This window comes from Bos grunniens, chromosome 2 (genome assembly GCF_055505025.1).
Source record: "Bos grunniens cultivar Pamir isolate PY7600 chromosome 2, Bosgru_T2T1.0, whole genome shotgun sequence".
Lineage (NCBI taxonomy): Eukaryota > Metazoa > Chordata > Mammalia > Artiodactyla > Bovidae > Bos > Bos grunniens.
In genome coordinates, this window is record NC_141166.1 from 87,374,486 (window position 1) to 87,400,942 (window position 26,457).

General features: G+C 37.9%; 1 long non-coding RNA gene across 42 annotated transcripts in view; it reads right to left on the reverse strand.

Moving 5' to 3' along the window:
• Positions 1-26,001, reverse strand: part of LOC147378299 (uncharacterized) — a 677,507-nt gene extending 651,506 nt beyond the window's left edge. For 5 of the 42 annotated variants that reach the window (XR_015145834.1, XR_015145826.1, XR_015145861.1 and 2 more), the window contains exons 1-2: positions 25,143-25,915; positions 2,245-2,340 (exon numbers count right to left, since the gene is read on the reverse strand). This is a non-coding gene — a long non-coding RNA (uncharacterized LOC147378299). Of the gene's footprint in view, positions 1-2,244; positions 2,341-2,886; positions 3,037-25,142 lie in introns of all 42 variants that reach the window. The other 37 variants (XR_015145807.1, XR_015145812.1, XR_015145823.1 and 34 more) reach the window with 26 other exon arrangements.
• Positions 26,002-26,457: the final 456 nt, after the last annotated feature.

Below are 26,457 nucleotides of genomic sequence, written 5' to 3' on the forward strand. Positions count from 1 at the left end.
GCTTAATACCAAGAAGAATAAGCATCAGGAACCAATTTTCTTTCTGGTCAATCAGCAGTATTTAGAATATGTGTACTGAACACTGCACAACACAGAGGGAGTGGTTCTTAATCAGAAATTTGAGAACTTAAGGTTTCTATCCCCATTAGGTGATATGACATTTCTGAACCTCAGTTTCTTAATAAAACAGTAAGAATAAATGAAGATATCTGAAATCCTTAGTAACCAGAAGCCAGTGTTGTTTCCTCCTCAGGCTTAAGTTACATTGCAAAACCGTCCCTTAATTTTGGTATGTGAAAGCATCCAGGAAGAGGATGAGGAATGGTGGGAGCAGAGAGAAATACTGATGCTCTCATGCTGATACAGAATTTCAGAATTAAATGAGAATATAATGAAGATGGTTTTGTATCACAAAGATCCAACTGACAGAATTCATGTATGCAGAACTGAGTTAAGATGCTTTAAATGTCCCTATAAAAGTTGGGTCAGATGGATGGGTTTGGCTTCAATTTCCTACAAACTGCTTTTCTTTGACCAGGGAGGATGGTTTCAGACTGTAGTTAGAGACAGAGTCGCTGAGACTACTAGGCGCAGGCTCTCCTGACACTGTGGAAGTCTGCCTTCTCTGGTACTGATATATGGGGCCTTTTCTGCTTGAGCCAAGGTCCTTGATATCACGTGGTCTCTCTTTTACCTTCCTCTCCTTGCTTTACTCCAAATTCATGTATTTTCTTTTACCCTCCTGTCCAAGTTTCTAGCACAAAGCTCTTTCTGGCCAATTCTGTTTCCATTCCTGTGTACCATCATCCTGACCACTGGCAGTGAAGTGTGACCATACAGATTTCCTTATGGCCAGCTCAAAATATCAATTCTGCTGAGTCAGATTTCCCAGCCCTAAAACGTTCCAAGCTTAGGAGACCTGAAACCATGGTGGCAAGTGAGACTGGGAACAGCTGGACAAGCTGTTCAAGCACTAATCATGTTTATGCATGGAGGAAAACAGATGGAAGGAGAAAGAGTCCTGAAGAGAGTTGGTGGGGCAAGGACCAAGTCTACTGAAATGAGTTGTAGATATGTAGATGGGAAGCTTGGTTCCATGGTCTACTGTGGAATAACTTGCCGCGCTTATGCAAGATGTTTGAGATCAGAATTTCAATTTAATAATCAGAAAAATTAAGATTTAAAAAACTTACTTCTCAGGGTTAAGATTAAAAGATACAATCAATTTGAAATTATCTATCTTTATTGCTACTATAATTACTATTCTCACTGAGCATATATCTCATTGTCTAACTCTTTAAAATGGAAAGAGTAGAATACTTTCAGTCATAGGTAACTTTCAACGTCTGACATTGACAAGAAAAAAGCAAAAAACTTTCCCAAGGAAAAAATGCTCATATTACAAGGCACAGCACACAATTTCAGGAGCACACAGCCCTTTTAAGGCCAATTGTGGATTTCCAGAATGAAATAAAACAAACAAACAAAAAATACCCAAAGATATAAAAAGTTTAAGTAGGAAACTCCTGGAAAATTCTCTTTAATCACTATGTCTTTATTGCATGATTTATTCCATAGAACATCTACTTATTGCTCATTTCTAACTATTAAAATTTGGAAATCTTCCACAAAATAAATAACAGACAATTAAGTAAGAGTATGGTTGATGGAAGAATAAGATTTGTCTTGATTATTTATTTCTATGGAAATTGTTTGGAAAGCCACATGGCAGAAGCATAGTATTTTTGAAGATACTCCCATCAAGTAAAAATTTATGTGTATGTATGTGTATGTGTGTGTGTGTGTGTGTGTGCATGTAGAAAAAAGATCATTAAGATTATATATAATATATACATATATAAATATATGTATATATATGTGTGTGTGTTTAGAGAGAGGGATATGAAATGTCTAATATGAAACTACCTTACTTGGGCTGAACCTAGAATTCATAAGGAAACTTTGAATTACCATCTTTATATTTATTCCCTCCAGGTATTAAGAAAGCATCATTTGACAGCCAGAAATGCTTTTATTTTCATTGTCTAGAGATAATGAATTGTTTCATAAGTTTTCTGCTCTACTGTCAGAATTATGATACTGGAAATATTTATTTAATTCATTAGATATTTGTCAATCATACACTATGCTAGAAACAGATTAATAGGGACAGAGTAAAACATGAGACAAGCATGTGAAGGAATGAACTGCATTTGAAAGGTAGAATATAAGAGTAGTACGTACCTTTGCTGTACAGAAGTGGGGGTACCTGACACTGCCTGAAAGGGATCAAGGCATTGCTGCCTAAGAAGATGACCTGGAACACAGACATTTGTTATCCTATAAAGACAGAGCAAAAGGGAAGGAAGTTAAAGTCTTTCATAGGGGGAGATTATGTAATAAACAACAGAATTTGGGAAGTACTAGGAGAAGGCAATGGCAACCCACTCCAATACTCTTGCCTGGAAAATCCCATGGATGGAAGAGCCTGGTAGGCTGCAGTCCATGGGGTCGCTAGGAGTCAGACACGACTGAGTGACTTCACTTTCACTTTTCACTTTTCACTTTCATACATTGGAGAAGGACATAGCAACCCACTCCAGTGTTCTTGCCTGGAGAATCCTAGGGACAGGGGAGCCTGGTGGGCTGCCGTCTATGGGGTCGCACAGAGTCAGACACAACTGAAGCGACTTAGCAGCAGCAGCAGCAGGTGAAATAGGTGGAGAAGGCAATGGCACCCCACTCCAGTACTCCTGCCTGGAAAATCCCATGGACAGAGGAGCCTGGAAGGCTGCAGTCCATGGGGTCGCTGAGGGTCGGACATGACTGAGCGACTTCACTTTCACTTTTCACTTTCATGCATTGGAGAAGGAAGTGGCAACCTACTCTAGTGTTCTTGCCTGGAGAATCCCAGGGACGGGGGAGCCTGGTGGGCTGCCGTCTCCGGGGTCGCACAGAGTTGTACACGACTGAAGCGACTTAGCAGCAGCACCAGCAGGTGAAATAGGCAGTGCAATGAAGCTTAGAGTTCTTTCACTTCAAAAAGAGAATTGAATGACTAGCTTTTTATCTTTCTTATTGTATAGCTGCAGAAAGAGCACTTGCTTCTTTAGTTCCTCACCTTGTCTATAATCCTATTCTAAATGAAATAGAACCTCTTTTCTTATGTATCTCTTTGGTTTTATCTCTTTGCTTCTATAATGAACCTTATTGTTAAGACTGGTAATAAATATCTAGTGATAGTCTTCCAATTAATTCATTTAATGAATATTCATTGAACATCTATTTCATGGTGGTTTCTATCTATAATGGTAATCTTTTCCAAGACCCTTTTATTTTTTCTTCAATGACTACATTTCTTTGTGATTCCAGTTCCTCCATATTCTGGGAAATAATTCTCCAAATACTTCTCTATTACTCTAATATCAACGCCACTATCCCTCCAGCTAAAATCGGTGACACTTTGTCTCCTGGTTTCTCCATCTCTACATCAGTACTCCTGTTAAGAACTTACTTCCCTCATCACATTGACATATGCCAAGCTTTGCCTTCATTAAGTCTCTCTTTTCTAACAAGGATGCTTTCCAGAACAACTCAACCAAAAATAACTTTCCCTTTCAAACATACCACCTTGAATCTTAATTACTACTCAAATATTTTCTCATCTTTCCAGCTAGATCTTAGTTATCTTAGGAATTAGAACCCATCTTACAATTCTTTTTGGTAGTCAATGTAGTCAATGGAAAAGGAAATGGCAACCCACTCCAGTGTTCTTGCCTGGAGAATCTCAGGGACAGGGGAGCCTTGTGGGCTGCCGGGTAACACACAGTTGGAGACCACTGAAGCGACTTAGCAGCAGCAGTAGTCAATGTAGTCATGGTAGTCATGACTGCCTCATGATAGTCAATGTAGTACTTGCACGCTCTACTTCACTTTTAATAAATAAATGGTTTAAATTGTAGACTGAATCTACACATTCATTTCTAGCAGAGTTGCTTTAATGGCATGAATAAATATTGAAATACTTTTCAGATCAGATCAGTCACTCGGTCGTGTCCGACTCTTTGCGACCCCATGAATCGCAGCACACCAGGCCTCCCTGTCCATCACCAACTCCCGGAGTTCACTCAGACTCACATCCATCGAGTCAGTGATGCCATCCAGCCATCTCATCCTCTGTCGTCCCCTTCTCCTCCTGCCCCCAATCCCTCCCAGCATCAGAGTCTTTTCCAATGAGTCAACTCTTCGCATGAGGTAGCCAAAGTACTGGAGTTTCAGCTTTAGCATTATTCCTTCCAAAGAAATCCCAGGGCTGATCTCCTTCAGAATGGACTGGTCGGATCTCCTTGCAGTCCAAGGGATTCTCAAGAGTCTTCTCCAACACCACAGTTCAAAAGCATCAATTCTTCGGCGCTCAGCCTTCTTCACAGTCCAAATCTCACATCCATACATGACCACAGGAAAAACCATAGCCTTGACTAGACGAACTTTGTTGGCAAAGTAATGTCTCTGCTTTTGAATATGCTATCTAGGTTGGTCATAACTTTCCTTCCAAGGAGTAAGCGTCTTTTCATTTCATGGCTGCAGTCACCATCTGCAGTCATTTTGGAGCCCAGAAAAATAAAGTCTGACACTGTTTCCACTGTTTCCCCATCTATTTCCCATGAAGTGATGGGACCAGATGCCATGATCTTCGTTTTCTGAATGTTGAGCTTTAAGCCAACTTTTTCATTCTCCACTTCACCTTCATCAGGAGGCTTTTTAGTTCCTCTTCACTTTCTGCCATAACGGTAGTGTCATCTGCATATCTGAGGTTATTGAGATTTCTCCCAGCAATCGTGATTCCAGTTTGTGTTTCTTCCAGTCCAGCGTTTCTCATGATGTACTCTGCATAGAAGTTAAATAAATAGGGTGACAATATACAGCCTTGACGAACTCCTTTTCCTATTTGGAACCAGTCTGTTGTTCCATGTCCAGTTCGAACTGTTGCCTCCTGGCCTGCATACAGATTTCTCAAGAGGCAGATCAGGTGGTCTGGTATTCCATTTCTTTCAGAATTTTCCACAGTTTATTGTGATCCACACAGTCAAAGGCTTTGGCATAGTCAATAAAGCAGAAATAGATATTTTTCTGGAACTCCCTTGCTTTTACGATGATCCAGCGGATGTGGGCAATTTGATCTCTGGTTCCTCTGCCTTTTCTAAAACCAGCTTGAACATCTGGAAGTTCACGGTTCATGTATTGCTGAAGCCTGGCTTGGAGAATTTTGAGCATTACTTTACTAGCGTGTGAGATGAGTGCAATTGTACGGTAGTTTGAGCACTCATTGGCATTGTGTTTCTTTGGGATTGCAATGAAAACTGACCTTTTCCAGTCCTGTGGCCACTGCTGAGTTTTCCAAATGTGCTGGCATATTGAATCCAGCACTTTCACAGCATCATCTTTCAGGATTTGAAATAGCTCAACTGGAATTCCATCACCTCCACTAGCTTTGTTCGTAGTGATGCTTTCTAAGGCCCACTTGACTTCACATTCCAGGATATCTGGCTCTAGGTCAGTGATCACACCATTGTGATTATCTGGGTCATGAAGATCTTTTTTATACAGTTCTTCTGTATATTCTTGCCATCTCTTCTTAATATCTTCTGCTTCTGTTAGGTCCATACCATTTCTGTCCTTTATCGAGCCCATCTTTGCATGAAATGTTCCCTTGGTATCTCCGATTTTCTTGAAGAGATCTCTAGTCTTTCTCATTCTGTTGTTTTCCTCTATTTCTTTGCATTGATTGCTAAAGAAGGTTTTCTTATCTCTTCTTGCTATTCTTTGGAACTCTGCATTCAGATGTTTATATCTTTCCTTTTCTCCTTTGCTTTTCGCTTCTCTTCTTATCACAGCTATTTGTAAGGCCTCCCCAGACATCCATTTTGCTTTTTTGCATTTCTTTTCCATGGGGATGGCCTTGATCCCTGTCTCCTGTACAATGTCACAAACCTCATTCCATAGCTCATCAGGCACTCTATCAGATCTAGGCCCTTTAATCTATTTCTCACTTCCACTGTATAATCATAAGGGATTTGATTTAGGTCATACCTGAATGGTCTAGTGGTTTTCCCTACTTTCTTCAATTTCAGTCTGAATTTGGCAATAAGGAGTTCATGGTCTGAGCCACAGTCAGCTCCTGGTCTTGTTTTTGCTGACTGTATAGAGCTTCTCCATCTTTGGCTGCAAAGAATATAATCAATCTGATTTTGGTGTTGACCATCTGGTGATGTCCATGTATAGAGTTTTCTCTTGTGTTGTTGGAAGAGGGTGTTTGTTATGACCAGTGCATTTTCTTGGCAAAACTCTATTAGTCTTTTCCCTGCTTCATTCCGTATTCCAAGGCCAAATTTGCCTGTTACTCCAGGTGTTTCTTGACTTCCTACTTTGCATTCCAGTTCCCTATAATGAAAAGGACATCTTTTTTGGGTGTTAGTTCTAAAAGGTCTTGTAGGTCTCATAGAACCATTCAACTTCAGCTCCTTCAGCGTTACTGGTTGGGGCATAGACTTGGATTACTGTGATATTGAATGGTTTGCTTTGGAAACGAACAGAGATCATTCTGTCGTTTTTGAGGTTGCATCCAAGTACTGCATTTTGGACTCTTTTGTTGACCATGATGGCCACTCCATTTCTTCTGAGGGATTCCTGTCCACAGTAGTAGATGTAATGGTCATCTGAGTTAAATTCACCCATTCCAGTCCATTTCAGTTCACTGATTCCTAGAATGTCGACATTCACTCCTGCCATCTCTTGTTTGACCACTTCTAATTTGCTTTGATTCATGGACCTGACATTCCAGGTTCCTATGCAGTATTGCTCTTTACAGCATTGGACCTTGCTTCTATCACCAGTCATATCCACAGCTTTAGATTAGACTAAAAAGATATGGAAGGTCAATGCTTAGACCCAGAATGGCTTGATCATTCTTTTACCACTTTTTTCTGAATTATAAGTTTCAAAATGATGTTCAAGATTTCAAGCATGAACCTATCTGAATTTTATTTCTTCTGCATAATTATAGCTTTGCCAGAACCCTTATATTTCCCATTTCTAGACTTCAGCACATTATTACTAATATAAAGAAATTTTCATCTCCAGAGTACACTGCTCCCCTCTGCCCTTGAGAGTGTCTGTTTGCACTATATAAAAATCAGCAAAGAAGTTCTTACTGTTATGTTTTTCTATCTGCTGCAGGAAGAATTGGCACCTAAGGCTATGTCTACATTATTTATACCACTTTGATAGATTAAATCTTAACTGTACCGTAGAGCTTTTAAAGACATGTCTGTAAATGTTTTAGGATTCCACAGGTGTTCATCCTGACTACAAACAAAGACTCCTTTTTGTGGTTGAAAAACAAAATTAAAATGTAACAGTGTCCTGCAAGCCAGGGTTTCTGCTTAAAACAAGTCCTTGACTGGACATGTCAGATAGATTTGTTACTCTTGACACATTTTTGGAGTTCAACAAAGTAACCTACATCAATGGAAACATTTCTGTGATCCTATACTTCTAAAATTAATCTCTCTGATAGTGACATTTCATAAAGGAACTTATAATGTTGGTATTCTACCAATATGACAATATCCTAAAGGACTTTTATCCTGAAATGTCCCCAAGCAATAAAATATTCTTAAAACTGTTCCTTTCTTTTCTCTGTACTGTTACCAACTTTATAGTACAATTCTGACATGTTATTAAAGACAAGAGCTTTAGTTTTAGAAATTATTGTTCACAGGGCCTCTGAGGATTTTTTTCTTCTGTTTATAACTCAAGGGTCTGATTCTATTCTCTGAGATTCAGGACTTGTTAGAGTTTCCTTTCAAAGTAGGTGGTAATTTCATGACTTTTCCCTGAAAATAATTATAATCACCTTTGATTCAGTGAAAGGTAAACATTCTCAGCTAGCTAAGGTCCACATCAGTGCAGAGCACTGATTTACTCAAAATTACAGAAGCTGCGAGATAAGTCACTGAAATACTTAACAAAGGATAAGGAAAAGCATAATGATAATTATAAGGTATAAAGATTGTAATCATGTTTTCCTCAATAAGATAACTGAACTCTAATTGAATTTTAATTTTTCAGGTGCCACATTTTCTAAGTACAAGCTCAGTTATATCCTGAATTCAACCTTTTTCTTTGATCTTCCTTTGTTTTTCAACTTTTCCATCTCTTTTCCTAGGATATTACTATGGAAATTTCCCACCCCAGCGAAGAGAGAAACAAGATGAATGTTTAGGAATGCTTATGAATGCTGAATTTGAAAAATAGGGAGGAAAGACATATCTAAATAAAGACAAGTTTTAAAAATGTTTATCAGTGTTCCTTTTGGATTCATACTAGACCTTCTTCACATTCCTCCATTTTTTCTAAGTGCCATACTTAAGCTTTCTAAATCAGATAATCAGAGCTGTCAAACACAATAGATATTATTTCACTGTATCATCAGAGATCAAAAAATCATCGACTCCATAGTCAGGAGAACGGCCAAGCTAATTTGGGATCAAACAATTTCCATTCTGACTCCAAATCTAACACTCCTATATGGGCTTCAGAGGGTGCTATGCATTCTGCCCCAGATCAGGAGATTTTGAAATATCAGCAGTATCTCATTTTTCAACTATTAATTTCTTTTTAACTATGCCAATGTAGATATTAGGTTGTTTGATGACCTATTTATGCTGTCTAATAGAGAAAATAGTAGCTACATGTGACTATTTACATTTGATTAATTAAATTTTAGAATAAAAAATTCAGTTTCTCAATTGCACCAGCCAAGTATCAAGTGTTCAAAAGCCACAAATGACTGACAACTACTGGACTAGACATCTCAGATGTGGAACATTAACATCAGAGACTGAAAATTAAAGCTGGAAATTAATAAACTTTAACTGCTATTTGTTTAAGAATAATATTGATAATTAGAAAATATTTTTAAATATGTTTAATATGAATATTAAACATCACAAATAATGAATCAAAATTGTAAATACTCTTAAACAAAGGGAAACATATAGTATTAAGTGAGAGTATCAGAAAGTAATTAAATGAAGAGAATCCAGAAAATTATAAGCATATTAAAAAAAAGAAAAATAGTGTAAAATCAGAAATTCACAAGTAGAAAATAAATCCACAATATAATCAAAGCCAAAAATTGACTCTTTGAAAATATTAATAAAATTGATAACCAGCTAGCATGAGATTAAACAAGAAGAAAGGATAACAAAACAAATGACAATGTCAGGAATAAAAGAGGACATCAGCAGAGATCCTATAGGTATTTTTAAAGGAGATATAATCAAATTTATGCCAAAAAATAACAATTTCAGCTTATAATTTACCAAAAATTGATGGAGACATTATAAATCTGAACATTCTACATCTAACAAAGAAACTGAGGTATTTAAAATTTTCTCACAAACAAAAGCCGTGGCCTAAATAGCTTCAACAGCAAACTCTACCAAATTTTAAAAATATCTCTAATGTTTGTCTGAAACAAAAGAAGAGAGAACTTCTCCAACTTTCTATGAGGCTAGCATAATTTTGATACCAAAACCTGACAAAGATATTATAGGGAAGAAAAATTAGAGAACAATTTCTCTCACGGAGACAAAAATACTTTATAAAATATTAACATATGTAATCCAGATGTACATTAAAAGGATAATTTCCAAATTACTACAATCTTATAGATCTAGGTTGGCTTAACATTTGAAAATCAATCTATATGTTTTATCACATAAATAGAAATTAAACTGAAAGTCACAGATCATCTCAATTGATAAAAATTTGTTTGATTAAATTCAACTCTTATTAATGATAAAATTATATTCAACATTTCTTGGAGTTTCTAGCAAGTGTGATACAGAAAAAAAAATTGGAAAGGAAGAAATAAAAGTGATACTCAGATCAACTGGAACTCTCATTTACTTCTGATCAGAGTAAAAGTTAGTGCAAACCCTTTGAAAAACTCTTTGGAAAAAAGAGAAGTTACAACTGATACCACAAAAATACAAAGGATCATAAGAGACTACTACAAGCAACTATATGCCAACAAAATGGATGATCTGAATAAATGGAAAAATTCTTAGAAAGTTTATAATCTCCTAAGACTGAACCAAGAAGAAACAGAAAATATGAACAGACCAATTACAACTATTGAAATTGAACTGAATTTAAAAATTCCCAACAAACCAAACTCCAATATAAAAGAGATTCACAAGGGAATTCTATCAAACATCTAGAGAAGAGTTAATACCTATTTGTCTGAAACTATTTCAAAAAATTCCAAAGGCAAGAACACTTCTGTACTCATTCTATGAGTCCACCACCACCCTGATAACAAAACCAGACAGATATCACAAAAAAGGAGAATTACAGCCTTGTATCACTGATGAACATAGATACAAAAATCCTCTACAAAAGAATAGCAAAGCAAATCCAAAAAGTTGAATTTATCCCAGGGATGCACGGATTTTTCCACATCCACAAATCAGTGTGATATACAACATCAACAAAATGAAGAATCCTAAAGAAAATCCTTAAGACACTGCCAGAAAACTACTAGAGCTCAATGAATTTGGTAAAGTTGCTGGATACAAAGTTAATACAGAGAAATCTGTTGCATTTCTATCAATCAATGGAATAGTATAAAAAGTCCAGAAATACACTCACACACCTATGACAAAGGAGGCAAGAATATACAATGGAGAAAAGATAGTCTCTTCAGTAAGTGGTGCAGGGAAAACTGAACAACTACATGTGAAAGGAATAAAATTAAAATGTTCTCTAATACTCAGAATGGATTAAAGGTCTAACTGTAAGACCAAATACTATAAAACTCTCAAAGGAAAACATAGGCAAAACACTCTTTGACATCAATTGCAGGAGTATTTTTTTTGGATAAATTTCCTAGAGCAATGGAAATAAAAACAAAAATAATCAAATAGAACCTAATTAAACTTAAAGCTTTTGCACAGCAAAGGAAACCATAAACCAAAAGGCAATCTACAGAATGGAAGAAAATATTTGCAAATGATGCAACCAACAAGGTGTTAACTTCCAAAATATATGAACAGCTCATACACTCAATATCTAAAAAAAAATAAATAAACTAATAAAAAATGGGCAGAAGATCTCAATAGACACTCTTCAAAGAAGACATACAGATGGCCAAAGGCACACAGAAAGATATTCAATATAGCTCATTATTAGAGAAATGCAAATCAAAACCACAATGAGGTATCATTTCACCATGGACAGAATGACCATCATCAAAACATCTACAAATAATAAATGCTGGAGAAGAGTATGGAGAAAAAGTCACCCACTTACGCTTTGGTGAGAATGTAAATTGGTATGGCTACTATGGAGAATAGTATGGAGTTTTCCTTAAAAAACTAAAAATAGAGTGACCATATGATCCACCAAGCCCGCTTCTGGGCATCTATGGAAAGAAAACTAATTCAAAATATACATGCACTCCAGTGTTCATTGCAGCACTATTTACAATAGCCAAGACATGGAAGCAACTTAAATGTCCACTGACAGATGAATTGGTAAAGATGCCGTACATACACATACACACACACACATATCCACAAAATGTAATACTGCTGCAGCTGCTGCTAAGTCGCTTCAGTCGTGTCCGACTCTGTGCAGCCCCATAGACGGCAGCCCACCAGGCTCCCCCGTCCCTGGGATTCTCCAGGCAAGAACACTGGAGTGGGTTGCCATGTCCTCCAATGCATGAAACTGAAAAGTGAAAGTGAAGTCGCTCAGTCGTGTCCGACTCTTAGCAACCCCATGGACTACTCAGCCATAAATAAGAATGCAATCATGCCATTTTCAGCAGAATAGATGGGCCTAGAGATTAACATACTGACTCAAGCCAGAGACAAATATCATATGATATTGTTTATATGAGGAATTTTTAAAAGATATAAATGAACTTACTTACAAAACAGAAATACACCCATAGACACACAAAACAAACTTAGAGTTATTTGCTATGAGAAAAGCAGGGGAGAGATAAATTAGGGCTTTAGGATTAATATATATACACTACTTTACATAAAGTAGATAACCAACAAGGACCTACTGCATACCTCAGAAAACTATACTCAATATTCTGTAATAACCTATAAGGGAAAAGAATCTGAAAAAGCACATACACACATCTATTTCTACAGATATGCCTGAATCAGTTTGATGTACACCAGAAACTAATATATTTTCAATCAACTATAGCTTAATAAAAAATTAATGTAAAAAAATTGAAAATCAATCCATGTTTTAAAACATAAATAGAAAACAAGGTGAAAAATCATATCTCCAGTAGATGAAGAAAATTTGTCTGATAAAATTCAACTCTGATTCATGATAAAAAGTTATATTTGACACTTCTCAGTTGTGCTAGAACTCTAGCAAGTGCTATAAAACATGAAAAAAAATGGAAAGGAAGAAATAAAGGTGATATTATTTCAGATCAACTGGAACTCTCATTTACTTCTGGTCACAATATAAGTTGTTACCATAGAACTCTTTTAAAACTCTTTGGAAATACCCACCAAAACTAAATAAACGGAGACCATGCAACTGAACAATTCTATCCCTTCTAGTTATACTCCCAATAGATTCTCCAAATGACATTTATAAGAATGTTTATAGAATACATGTTTAATAGTAATACCTGGACAATTGCTCAATTGTTCATGAATTAATAAATTGTGGTATAGTCACATAATGGAATACTAAATAATAACGAGAACAAACAAATGGCAATGGCATAGCAAAACGGATGGCTCTCAAAACAATGGAAAATGAAAGAATATATACACGAAGGGTACATACTATATAATTCTAGACACATACAGCTTAAAAACCTGCAAAATTAACCTATTAGAAAACAATATGTTACCATCAGGGTGAAGGTGAACGGACAATTACAAAGGTTAAAGCAAACTTAAAAGAGAAACCTCGTAGATGGCACCTTAACTAAATGATCAAAGTTTACCAAATAATAACATTATGTTGCCTCTTGATATGACTTATTAAAAATGAATATGTCACTTCTGTATTCTTTCACCAAAAATGCAAAGCCTAAAACTAATGTTAAGGAAACATTAAGTAAACTGTAAGGGATATTCTACAAAATGCTGTAAAAAAAAAAAAAAAAAAGTTAATTAGAAAAAAAAAAAAAGGCTGGGTGAGGAAATATTAGATACAGCAAAATGAGAAGAAAGATGACTACTAAATATTATGCATTGAACACTGGATCAGGGGATTATAGAATGGGCTGTAAAGGACATTTTGGGAACAATTAATAATTTATATGTGACTATGGATTAGATAATAATGTATCAAATTAAAATGCTAATTTTTATAATATATTTTTATCTGAGAGAAGGTCCATTTTCCTAAGACATACATACTGAAATATTTAGGGGAAAGTAAATATGTTTCTAACACATATTAGAAAAAATATTCCTGTATGCACATATATTTGCACAAATTTGTACTCGTAGCTCAGTTGGTAAAGAATCTGCCTGCAATGCAGGAGACCCAGGTTCAAAACCTGGGTCAGGAAGATCTCCTGGAGAAGGGAATGGCAACCCACTCCAGTATTCTTGCCTGGAGTACCCCATGGACAGAGGAGCCTGGCAGGCTGCAGTCCATGGGGTTGCAAGAGTTGGACATGATTTAGCAACTAAACCACCACCATACAGAGAAAATGATGAAGAAAATGAGGAAAATATAAATGATTTTTAAATCTGGGTAAAACAATATAGCGGGAGTTTCTTGGATTATTTTCAACTCTCCTGTCAATTTGATACATCAAATAAAAAAGATTGAGGGGTGTAGAGCTTTATTAATCTTCTGCAGGTTCCTGTGGATGGGGAAATCAGGTTTCAGAGAATTTTTAAAGGGCCAGAAAAGTGACCATTCAGGATACAATTATGATAATGTTAAAGAAGGCCAACTCATGTTAACCAAGCTCCTAAGACACTGATACATCAACTAGAATGCCAGTTTATTAACAACAGCAACAACAAATGATACTGCTAAATGGGATGTAAGACTTGCATGAGCATAGCTGTTACATTTTTCTTCTTGGCAGATACAGATGGAAAATCAATTATCAGAGGACTGCTTTGTGAGCACGGTTCAGAGCACGCAGAGTGGATGAGCACATCAGGTGCTTAATATTCAGGTACTGAAAAGTCTGATGCATCTGTTTCTACAAACATTCTTTTTAACAAGGAGACATTTTACTTCTAAACTGCTTTTCTTTTTGCCTAGAGTTAACTACACATTACACTTGATGATACAATTAAACTCAGTGTCAGGACAGTTACTTAAATCTAGCCTACAGAATATATATATATATGGCTCTTGTCCAGTCTGGAAAATCAGGACTTATTTTCATGGTTGCTAAGAATGCCCCCATATTTTTTTTATTAACACAAGTAGAAGAAACAAAGTCAAATGTGAAAGCTTGAACTGATGAGTTTTTTGGCAGGACATTTTCACTAAATATAGAATTCTGGGCTGACATTTTCTTCCCATACTTTAATGTTGGGGGCCAGAGTGAGGTACTCCGCCCATGACAAAGGTCATGAGGAAGGAGGCTCGACATACGCAAAGGCGGGATCGAGCCTCAGGAGTCCCCCTGGAACTCTTCGAGCATCTACCCCCATAACCAGAGCCTGCCTACTTTACTACTTTGTGCTCACCTACACCTCTGACTTTACGGGGGACTGTCCCCCACCACCTCTTTCGGAGAAGGAGTTGACTTAGAGCTCCAGTTAATAAAAACTCCTGGGTGTGACAAGAGTGTTTTAACCTACAAACTCCTCTGAAGGTTCTCTGGCCTGCCTGACAGGCTTGTCCAGCCACATGTGATCACTCACAGCCTCCCAACCGTGAGAGGCACGAGATGCTTTAAACCTTCTAAAAACAGGTTCCTTAGAAAAGTTAGAAAACTATTAGTATAAGTATAATGGGCTGATTAGAAATTGTATTGGTGAAGGGTTTTTCATTTGTTGAGCCAATGTTTGTTGCTAAGTCTCCACATCCCCTGCCCTTACACACATTAATGAATATATAGAAGAAATAAGTATTAACCTTTGATATTAATCACGTTAGACCTTAGGCTAAGTAAATTCTTTCCTTAACTAAAACCCACTACACCCTCACCCTATAGGAATATAACTTTATTTGGGTGGTGTCTGTTTTAAGAATAATCACTCCTGGAGAAATAAGTGTCCTGGTTGACTGACCGTTGTCACAAGGAGAGGGTCATAAATTGTCAGCAGGCCCCCCTGGCCAGAAGATGATGTAACACCCCTAAGACCTCTGCATACATTTGTATGAAGCACCTGACTTTGATAAAAGTCAGGACTGCTGACCCCGCATGACTTTTGCATAACATCTCAGTGTATAAAAGTAGACCATGGAAAATAAAGAATTGGGATCAGTTTCTCGAAATACTGGTCTCCCCATGTCGCTCTCTCTCTTACTCTGGTTGAGTCTCCATCTGGAGCACGGAACCCGCCATGCTTACTAATTATGCCTGGGCTTCTAAGATCCGACCAGGGAGGCCTCAGTGTCTCCTCTCCTTCGGGAGAACGGAAGGACACCTGCGGCCTATGTAAGTGGTGCAAACTTCTTGTCTTGAAGTTTTATTGGTCTCCCACGTAAACCAAGCTACTCAGCCTCTTTTCTCCACTGAATTTTCCTACTGAGCTATCCTTATTCTATTACTCTTTATATCTTTAATTAATATCTAATTGAAGCTATTGTATCCTGACCCTCGCCGACGCCGTCCCCGCTTCGAATACCCTGGATCAGCCGGGGCAGGACCCTGGCACTTTAAAACTTTAGTCTGTCTTCTGATATTCATTGTTTCTGAAGATTTGTCAGCCATCTTTACCATTGGTTTTGCTCTGTATATAAAGTATTGTTCTATGCTCCTTTCAAGATAATCTTTTTATTTAAATCACATCTAGTAATACATTAAGTAAATTGTTCTTGCAACTTACAGTAAATATACTAAGTCAAGAATCTCTCTAAAAATTCCATTAATATGACTCCCATATTTGTATTAGATACAAGTAATTCTAAAAATATTTTAGGTCACCTATATACCAAAGTCACAGAACATTTAAGACATATTCTATATTTAAATAGCCAATATGGTAACAGTATTCCTTTTGTGAGAATGCACAACTGAACTGTTGGTTGTACAAACCTTAGATATGTACCCGATAGACACTGATGCTCATCAGCAGCATACAATCAAATTACAGACTCAGATATCTAGCTGGAATTGTGGAAAATTCAAATATGTAAGTGATATAGGAGACACTACAAATTGCTAACACAATGTTTAGCCTACATGTTACAAACATCAGTACGCATGTGAAGTTGCCAGACAGACACTTATGGTATTGTATTAAAAATCCTGCTGCTTAGTAATATCTGAGTTTCTGCCTATATTTTGAACTCCAAGTAGGATGTAACTGTTCCTAACCAAAAGGGTTTTTTTCTTTCTATTCTATTCCTATTCTATTGATTTACACCAATACCATAATTACTCATTGATGAAATTTGATAGTAACTCTTGAAACTAACCAGTATAAGCTCAAGTTTCTGGCTTTCCTATCTGTAAACAAGGTATACCACTACATCACTTATATTTTATTCCATTTCTGTCAGCATGGTCTATTTTTTTTTTTCATTGTACAGGTCTTTTAAATATGCCAACACAGAATTCTACATTTAGTGAAAATATTTTGCAAAAAAAAAAAGAAAACTTATTTCAAACTTTCACCTTTGACTTTGTTAAATAATGTGTTCTCAGGTCTTTCATGTTTTTCTACCAAAAATGGTATGTCATTTCTTGGCTTTTAAGGTTTCTTTGAACTTGTTTAATTTTTACTCAAGTGTAATTTGAACCTTTTAATATCCTACAGAAGCCCTTAATTGACCAAATCTCTTGATTCTATACGATGGAAACTCCCCACTTTGTGTGGCTCTGGAAATTATTTGACTTACAATTCCTCTATATTTGTTGTCTCACAAGGTTTCACACACATCCATCACCATTCAGCAAGAGATTGAAGGCAAGTCTATGAATATTTCAAGAACCTTTTCTTTTCATGGTTTCTAACTCTTTGGACTGCAAGGAGATCCAATCAATACATCCTAAAGGAAATCAGGAAGGACTGATGTTGCAGCTGACACTCCAATATTTTGGCACCTGATACAAAGAGCTGACTCATTTGAAAAGACCCTGATGCTGGGAAAGATTGAAAGCAGGAGGAGAAGGGGACAACAGAGGATGAGATGGTTGGATGGCATCACTAACTCAATGGACTTGAGTTTGAGTAAACTCCAGGAGTTGGTGATGGACAAGGAGGCCTGGCGTGCTCCAGTCCATGGGGTCACAGAGTAGGACAGGACTGAGTGAATGAACTGAACTTTTTGATACTGTTATGCAAATTCAAGCTGATTCAACCTCTTCAAATTCCTGTCTCTCTACCTCCTGAACTGGCCCCCTTGCTTTGATTCTGAAAGTAATTCCATCTAGAAAGCCAGAAATACCTCACGTTTCCTTCTCTTAGAGCTCACAGTTCTGTATAGTCTGTTGTCCAGCATCGAAAATCAGTTCTTGTGTGTTTTGTCTAATTTTCTAGTTGTTTCTAGTGGTGAGGCAGGACTAATGCTACTTAGCTCATCAGAGCAGAAATAGAATTCTAAAAAATGTTAATATATGTAAAAATATTAATTCTATATAACCTAGGATCTTTCAAGCTCCAGAGAGATTATAAACTTTTCTCAATTACTCAGCCCCATGGAAAGAAATAATAAATTATATGATTGAATCTTCAACATTTAAGACTTTTTACTTCACTACCAACAGCTGATATTTTTTCCTCACTACCACTTACTTGATTTTCCTGGCCTATTCTTTCTTGATGGTGTCTTTCAAACCTATTAAATTCCTTTTCCACCCTCACTTTAAACATAGTCATCTTGGGCAACTGCCATGATCTCCTAACTGTTGTTCTTAACTCACATTCTGCTTTCACCATATAAAAAGTAATTTCAAAATTGTAATTTTTTTGGCATTCTTCAAATACCACTTTCATCTTAGCATTAGCACATTCAATCTAATCAACAAGCTAGACTGGCTTTGTGGGCTACTATTGGGTTGGCAGAGTACATCATGTAAAATGCTGGTCTGGATGAAGCACAAGCTGGAATCAAGATTCCAGGAGAAATATCAACAACCTTAGATATGCAGATGATACCATACTAATGGCAGAAAGTGAAGAGGAACTAAAGAGCCTCTTGATGAAAGTGAAAGAGGAGAGTGAGAAAGCTGGCTTAAAACTCAACATTCAAAAAACTAAGATCATAGCATCCAGTCCCATCACTTCATGGCAAATAGATGGGGAAACAATGGAAACTGAGAGACTTTATTTTCTTGGGCTCCAAAATCACTGCAGATGGTGACTACAGCCATGAAATAAAAAGACAATTGCTCCTTAGAAGAAAAGCTATGACCAACCTAGACAGCATATTAAAAAGCAGAGACATTACTTGGCCAACAAAGGTCCATCTAGTCAAAGCTATGGTTTTTCCTGTAGTCATGTATGGATGTGAGAGTTGGACCATAAAGAAAAGTGTTGGAGAAGACTCTTGAGAGTCCCTTGGACTGCAAAGAGATCAAACCAGTCAATCCTAAAGGAAATCAGTCCTGAATATTCATTGGAAGGACTGATGCTGAAGCTGAAACTCCAATACTTTGGCCACTTGATGAGAAGAACTGACTCATTGCAAAAGACCCTGCTGCTGGAAAAGACTGAAGGCAGGAGGAGAAGGGGATGACAGAGGATGACATGGTTGGATGGCATCACTAACCCAATGGACATGAGTTTGAGCAAGCTCCAGGAGTTGGTGATGGACAGGGAAGACTGGCCTGCTGTAGTCCAAGGGGTTGCAAAGAGTCGGACATGACTGAGCAAGTGAACTGAACTGAACTGACTGGGTTGGCCAAAAGGTTTGTTTGGGTTTTTCTGTAACATCTTATGGAAAACCTCAAGTGAACTTTTTGGCCAACCCAATATTTCAAACATCATCTGCCTATCCCATCACAGAATGTGGATATGTAGAGCACAATTTAGCAAACAGGACTAGCAATCATTTACTCCAGTTATTCATTCAGTGTTCCCAATATACCAAGTACTTTGTTATACACTGGAGATCCAAAACTAAGAATTTGGCAGGGGACCCAAATAAATCAATATTTTATTTATAGTGATAGTATAAAGATAAAAATATTCAAAGTTTTACCACCCTATATGTAATCTTCTGTGAAAGCTTCCTAGCATTAATGGCTATGCTCAATCTTAAAATATGATTAGTAGTGGAAAGGGCATCACAGGCAGTGAAAATAGCAAGAGAACAGGGACACAGAAGGGAGATAGAGCATGACGTAAGTGGCAACTGCAGACAGTTTATGTATATCATGAGAGTTAAGTCAAAGGCATGGGGCAAAGATATAGCCAGAGTATAGCCAGGAGAATGTTAACAGAACCAATTATTTACTATATTTCAAAGCTTGGATTTTTAACAACCTGCTAAAGGAAGTTTAATCAAGGGAGTGATGTATTCAGATTTCTGTTTTAGAAAAAGAGATTCTGGATATTTTATTAAAGATTAATTTCATGGAACAAGGGGGGAAGCAGGTCAGTTTTTAAGTGCGAGTCTAAGCAAGTGATGCAAAGTCTGAACTCTGCTAGTTGCAATGACGATAAAGAGGAAAGAATGATGGAACACAACACTGTGTAATGATTTGTAGGACATGAGGGGTGAAGGTATAACTGAAGTATCTAGGGTGCCTTCCTTTCTAGATTTAGTAGCAACTGACTGGATAATTGTATCATCTACATCAGATGACACAATTAACACAAAAAGAAGAGCATACTGAAGGGTGGTTTAAAAATTGATTAGTTCAAGTTTGTTTATCTGGACTGCTGAGGCACCTATGAGATACCCAGGTGAAAACGTCTCCAGGGTGATTAGATATAAACCCAAAGTATATTTATAAAAACTTAAAAAAACTATCATCCACAGAGTAGGCGGCTGAAACCATGAGAGAGTAAAATGCCCAAGAGACAATGTGTGAAATGAAAGAGAAAAGCATCAGCATTCAGAGATCAGGCAAAGGCGTGACAGCACAATGTTTCAGTTGAGGTGAAAATATCTTAGCTGTAAAACCTCATTCGTTTATCACTGTGCATTCTCCTGAGCTAAGGGATATAAAATATGTACTTAAGGTGGCCCTATATTGGCTTTATCCCACCATGTCACAGGTAGCTGATCCACTGATGCCCTTGAAAACTTGGGGACTTGAGGTGTACTTCTAATTATTTCAATTTTACACTCATTATTCATCCCTAAAACTGCAAAATTCTTGTCTCAGATTCTTACTGCTACTGCTAAGTCGCTTCAGTCGTGTCTGACTCTGTGTGACCCCATAGATGGCAGCCCACCAGGCTCCCCCGTCACTGGGATTCTCCAGGCAAGAACACTGGAGTGGGTTGCCATTTCCTTCTCCAATGCATGAAAGTGAAAAGTGAAAGGGAAGTCGCTCAGTCGTGTCCGACTCTTCGCGACACCATGGACTGCAGCCTTCCAGGCTCCTGCGTCCATGGGATTTTCCAGGCAAGAGTACTGGAGTGGGGTGCCATCGCCTTCTCCGCTCAGATTCTTAGTGGTCTGTTTAAATGCCCCCTCTCATGATTTGATGTGGAGTGGGAACACTCCACAGTCTTTCCTCTTGGGAAAAGATGTGACTCAAAACTTGGTGAGGACTTGGAGATGTTCAATTGATTCTTGTCCTCCTTTGAAATTGATTCTTACCTCCTTTATCATGTAGTATATAATTTTTCTTAGTACCTGTTGTAACAGCTGCTATAACATCAAAGTACACATCTGTCTTTCCCAGAAAAGCATGAGTTCCTAAATGAGAAGAGTGAATTGTTTTGTTTTGTACCCCCAGTTTTTAGCACAAGGTAAGAAAACTGAGAAAACAGTAGTGATAAAATGAGCAACTGATAAATTGAGCATCTAGGAGTGAAGCAATGGCATATGAATAGAGTATGACATCCGGTATCCTGTTTGGTAGATTCAAAACCCCCCATTGGTGAAAAAGCATTTTTATTATTTAGGGCAGAGAGACTGTATCTCTCAAATTCAGAGTTTAAATTGTGTTAATAGATATGTATCTTTTAATTCAATGTTTGAAGCTGAAATGGATGGATCCCTAAGGAAAACCTCAAAATGTAACCAAGCAGGACCCTATGTGGCCTTCCCCCATATCTTCTACTTTAGCTTTTGGGCTTCCCAGGTGGCTTAGTGGTTAAGAATCCAGCTGCCAATGCAAGAGACTCGGATTCAATTCCTGGGTCGGGAAGATCCCCTGGAGAAGGAAATGGCAACCTGCTCCAGTATTCTTGTCTGGGAAATCCCATGGACAGAGGAACCTGGTGGGTTACAGTCCATGGGGTTGCAAAGAGTGGGCCATGAATGAGTGACTCGGCACAGAAGTACCCAGACAATAGTATTTGATGCAAATTTCCTGAATTGTTTTGCAGATGTGAAACTCCCTCCCCCATACACACACCAAATGGAAGATATTAACTACTTGATGATCAAGAACATCTAGCCTCAGGCCTCCTGCAAGCCTAAGAACTGATATAATTAACCCCTGTGACATTGTCCTGTTCCCTCATTAGCCAATCAGAGAACTGAGCAGGATCTGATCCTGTACCCTGTGACTCTCCCCCCCCCCCCCGCCCCCACCCCGCCCCGCCTCACCTTTTAAAACGCTTTGCCAAAACCCTTCAGTTTGTTTGGCCTCACTGTGAGTCTGGCACACAAACTTGCATTAACAAAAACTCAGATTTATGAATGGACATTACAAAAAGGGATATGAGCTCAGAGTTGAAAAGGGTGATGGTAGTAATTATACTAGATGAAAAAAATTCATTTGCTTTTCAAGGCATAATTCCAAGAGTCCCTCTTGAATATAGGTTTTTGTTTTCCTATAAAAGGAGATCTTTACAGATTCTTGAGTAAAATTTTTTCAAACAAATCCTTATCTAGGTATCTAGAATCTATCTTTAAATAAATGCTTTGAAATACTGGACCATGTCGAGGGAAAAATATTAGGCAGTACAAGCCTTACTTAGTGAACAAGTAAACAAATGTTATTCCTAAATTCAATTCCCTTCTAAACTTCTAGACTACCACAGACAAGAATGCAGTCTGCTTTTTCACAACTAAACCCTGAAATAATGATATCTTATTCAAGAGACCAACATAGTTCATTTTTCATTCTGATGGGTATCTCATTTATTAAGCACAGAATTCGCAGTGCTCCAGTGCCAAGAATTACTAAGCAACAGAACATATGTAGGCGGATGTGGTGTTTGCATATTCACACAATATGACATTTACACCAAGATCAGAAGTATATTATTGCTGAAAGAGGGTAACAGTAACCGAACAAGAGGTAGTAATATTCTTTTATTTTATAAGATACCATTCACAGAAGTTAACTCCATGATCTTAACAAATAACCCTCTCCTAGAGAACACAAGTGAATCCAGAGGCACATTCACATCTCCCCACATTTAGTTTCTCCTAAATGCTAGAAAGGAAAACATACTGTTTGAAGCAATTTTTGTGCCTTCTATAGTATAACACCTAGTACGGTGTGAATATGGGAACTGCCTATCAGCCTGAGCAGAATACTAACTGTTTTACAGCACCAACATTAGGAAATAATTCTGTTCTACTCAAGACATTTCCCTAGGGACCCAAAACTTGGCAACTTTCTCTGATAGGCAGCTAATTCTGTTCCCATGCTGTCTCTCTGCCGAATACAGGAACCAAAGGTGAAGAGAAGGTTCAATGTCTGGGTAAAAGTGACTATTTCCTCACGGGGGGTGGGGGGAAATAAATGCCCAATGCCAGACAATATGTGCATCAGCCCAGTTCAAACTGATGAGTGGTGTAAAGCAGTGACCTCAAAGCCGTGTCCCTTTGAGGCAACCACCCACATGCCCATTTCAGTTTCACAACTTTTAACACAATTAAAATACAGACTAAGTGAATGAGGGAAAGTTTTCTAAGGAAAATCCCCAGAGCAGTCAACAAAATGGGTCACTCTGTAAGTATTATCAATAATTGTTAGTGAAACATAATATACAGGTTAAAATTCTAAGTTTAACAATAGGTATGTGTGTGTGCTAATTGGCTTCAGTCATATCCGATTTTTGCAACCCCATGGACTGTAGCCCGCCAGGCTCCTCTATCCATGAATTCTCCAGGCAAGAATACTGGAGTGGGTTGCCATGCCCTCCTCCAGGGAATCTTCCTGAACCTAGGGGTCGAACCCACATTCCTTATATCTCCAGCATTGGCAGGTAGGTTCTTTACTACTAGCACACACTTGGGAAGCCCAACAATAGGTATACATTTCCTTAAAACATCGAATGTTCCTTCATCTTCTTTTTTAATGTCCTCAGTTGATACTTTTCATGGTTTCTTGATGGACATCATTAGATTTCTAGAGAGAACAGTTTCCCCTTTTTGTGGCAGTATTTTGCTACAATGATTCATCCACTAAACTTGCTTTTAAAAGGTTGTTGGGACTTCCGGGGTTGTCCAGTAGTTAAGAATCCACCCGCCAATCCAGGGACAAGGGTTGGATCCATGGACCAGGAAGATCCCATAGGCCACAGGGCAACTAAACTCACACACCACAAGTACTGTGCCCTACCGTTGGTGCTCCACAAGAGAGGACACTGTAGTGAGAAGCCCTCACACCACAATGAAGAATAGGCCCCACTCACTGCAACTAGAGAAAGCCCGCACGGAGCAACAGAGACCCACTGAAGCCAAAAAAAAAAAAATTTTTAATTAAAAAAAAAAAAGTTAAATGTTCTTGGAAGAAATACAACCCTCCTCCCTACCTACCCAGTGAACAGATTTTTATCATGACTTTATAATTTGCTTAAAGATTTAAATATGCCGGCTACATCTCTTGAGGGATCATTCCCTGTTCATAACCCTCAGAGAAACTGCAGGTAACTATTGAGGGCAGCTAGGAAAGCAAGCTTTTTTCCTGTGCAAGGAAGATTTGATGTTCATTATAAGCATGTTACTATCCTGTTAGTACACTAGGCCCTAAACTGCAGTTTACAAAATGAATAAGAAAATAAAAACCTAGCAACAATCTCTGACAATTTTTTTTTTCAAAGCTCTGTATGTTTTCAAATCACAATAGTCTGTTGACAACACCCCTATCTGTAGAGATTTCCATCAGTATGGCAGGAATATGGTAGCTATCATCACATGGAAAGCTGAATAGTTACTGGAATTTGTTAGAATGAAGCTCCTTATAAATATTTTCACCACGTGCTCCTTGTTATTTGAATTGATTTCTACAGTTGGGAATAGTGGACCTATAGAAGGATCTCTCATCTCTCCAGAATTGAGATGGACTTTACAAAATTTTATCGCTTCCCAGGTGGCACAGTGGTAAAGAATCCTCCTGCCAATGTAGAGCAAGCAGAAGATGTGGGTTCCATACCTGGGTTGGGAAGATCCCCTGGAGTGGAAAATGACAACCCACTCAAATATTCTTGCCTGGAAAATCCCATGGACAGAAGGAGCCTGGCGGGTTGCAATCCATGGGGTCGCAAAGAGTCAGACACAACTGAGCACATACCACAGTTCTTATCATATAAAAATGTTCAATATATATGAATTTGCTTTTCAGATTATTTTTAAGTAGTAAACGGAACAAATTTCAAATAAAGACCCCCCCACCCCCAGCTAGAAAGGGAAGAGAGTCAAAGTATAATTAAACTACTCTTAGAAAAATGTTTCTATTTTCCAGTTAAATCTCCAGAAATGTTCAATAAAATGATGATATATAATAATACAGGCCCTCAGTTCCCCTAAATAAAGAGTACAAATAAATAAGTAAAAAGGGCCATTTGCGACAAACTTACCTGGACCGCTTATTTCTGGAAAAGCTTCAGCAGAGATTTCCTTAGTAGAAGTTGCAAAGATGAGGCCTAAGTGTCTGCATTTTTAACAAGCATCATACCAACATCTTGACAACAACAAGCTACCATTTTGGTTCACCTTAAATTTTGGAAAACACTTGCTAAAAACTTGGAAACCAGAAATTAATCTTATCACTTAAATTATTCTAATACTAATCACTTGAATTTAGATTCACTAGCCCTTCTGTATCTTTACCGGCTGCAGTAGGGGAGAGAACTTCCTTGTTACTCAGGTCTCCTACTTGGGGAAGAGCAGCCTGATTTTTTTTCCTTCTCCAACCAGCGAAAACCTCATTCAGGAAACTCTCTCCCCAGGAGCCACCTTTCCTTGAAGCTCTGGCATTGCCAGCTCACTTGCAACTTGTTAGAAATGCAAATTACTGAGCCCCTCTGCTGACCTCCAGAATCAGAAACTGTGGAGCTGGGCCTAACAACCTTTGGTTAAAGGAGTCTTCCAGCTGTTACCAAGTGGGCCGATTTTTGAGCACTGCTACATAAGTACTTAGTAGGAGACAATGTATCTATCTATATTAATTCCCGTGTCATCTCTCACAGACTACCTTTGCATTTTTACAAAGGCCTTCCAAGCTGAAGTAAGCAGTAAACAATTAGAGAGGAGTTCAGGAACCACAGAAACTAAAAGGGAGCTACTCTGGATCTCAGCTTTTAAATGAATTTGTGCTTGAAAGCACCGCCAAGAGAAATAGGCTTCAACCCTTATTTACATTGAAATCACATTGGTGTTCTGACTTTGTTTCTGATTTTACCTTAAAATAATGTAATTTCTGGGGCAGGGAATGCCCCAGGTGAATCTAATAAGGGTCTCCTAAATCCATCCTCTCACACTTTAGCCCACATGAGAATCACATGGAAGGATTGTTACACTGTGAGGACAGCCTCCCTCACCCCACCCCCAGGTTCGGAGTCAATAGGTCTAGGGTAGGGCAGAGAATCTGCATTTCTAAACACTGTTTTGGGGCTGGTTCTAGGAGCAAAATCTGAGAACTGCTGTAGTGACCCCAGCGATCAGTTCTATTTGCATGAAGCAGAACAATAGGTAGTGAGTCTAGGCCAGAATATTTTGAAATGTAGTCAGGGTAATATTTAACTTCACAAATTTGCAAGTTGTCTCATTCACTCCTGCACTCCTGCAACAAATGCGGCTACAGTTTCTCACGGCCTCCACTATCTCTTTTTTTTACTCTTCAGCCAGATTTTCTATAAGCACAATAAATATTGAGGTCAAAACAAAATTCAA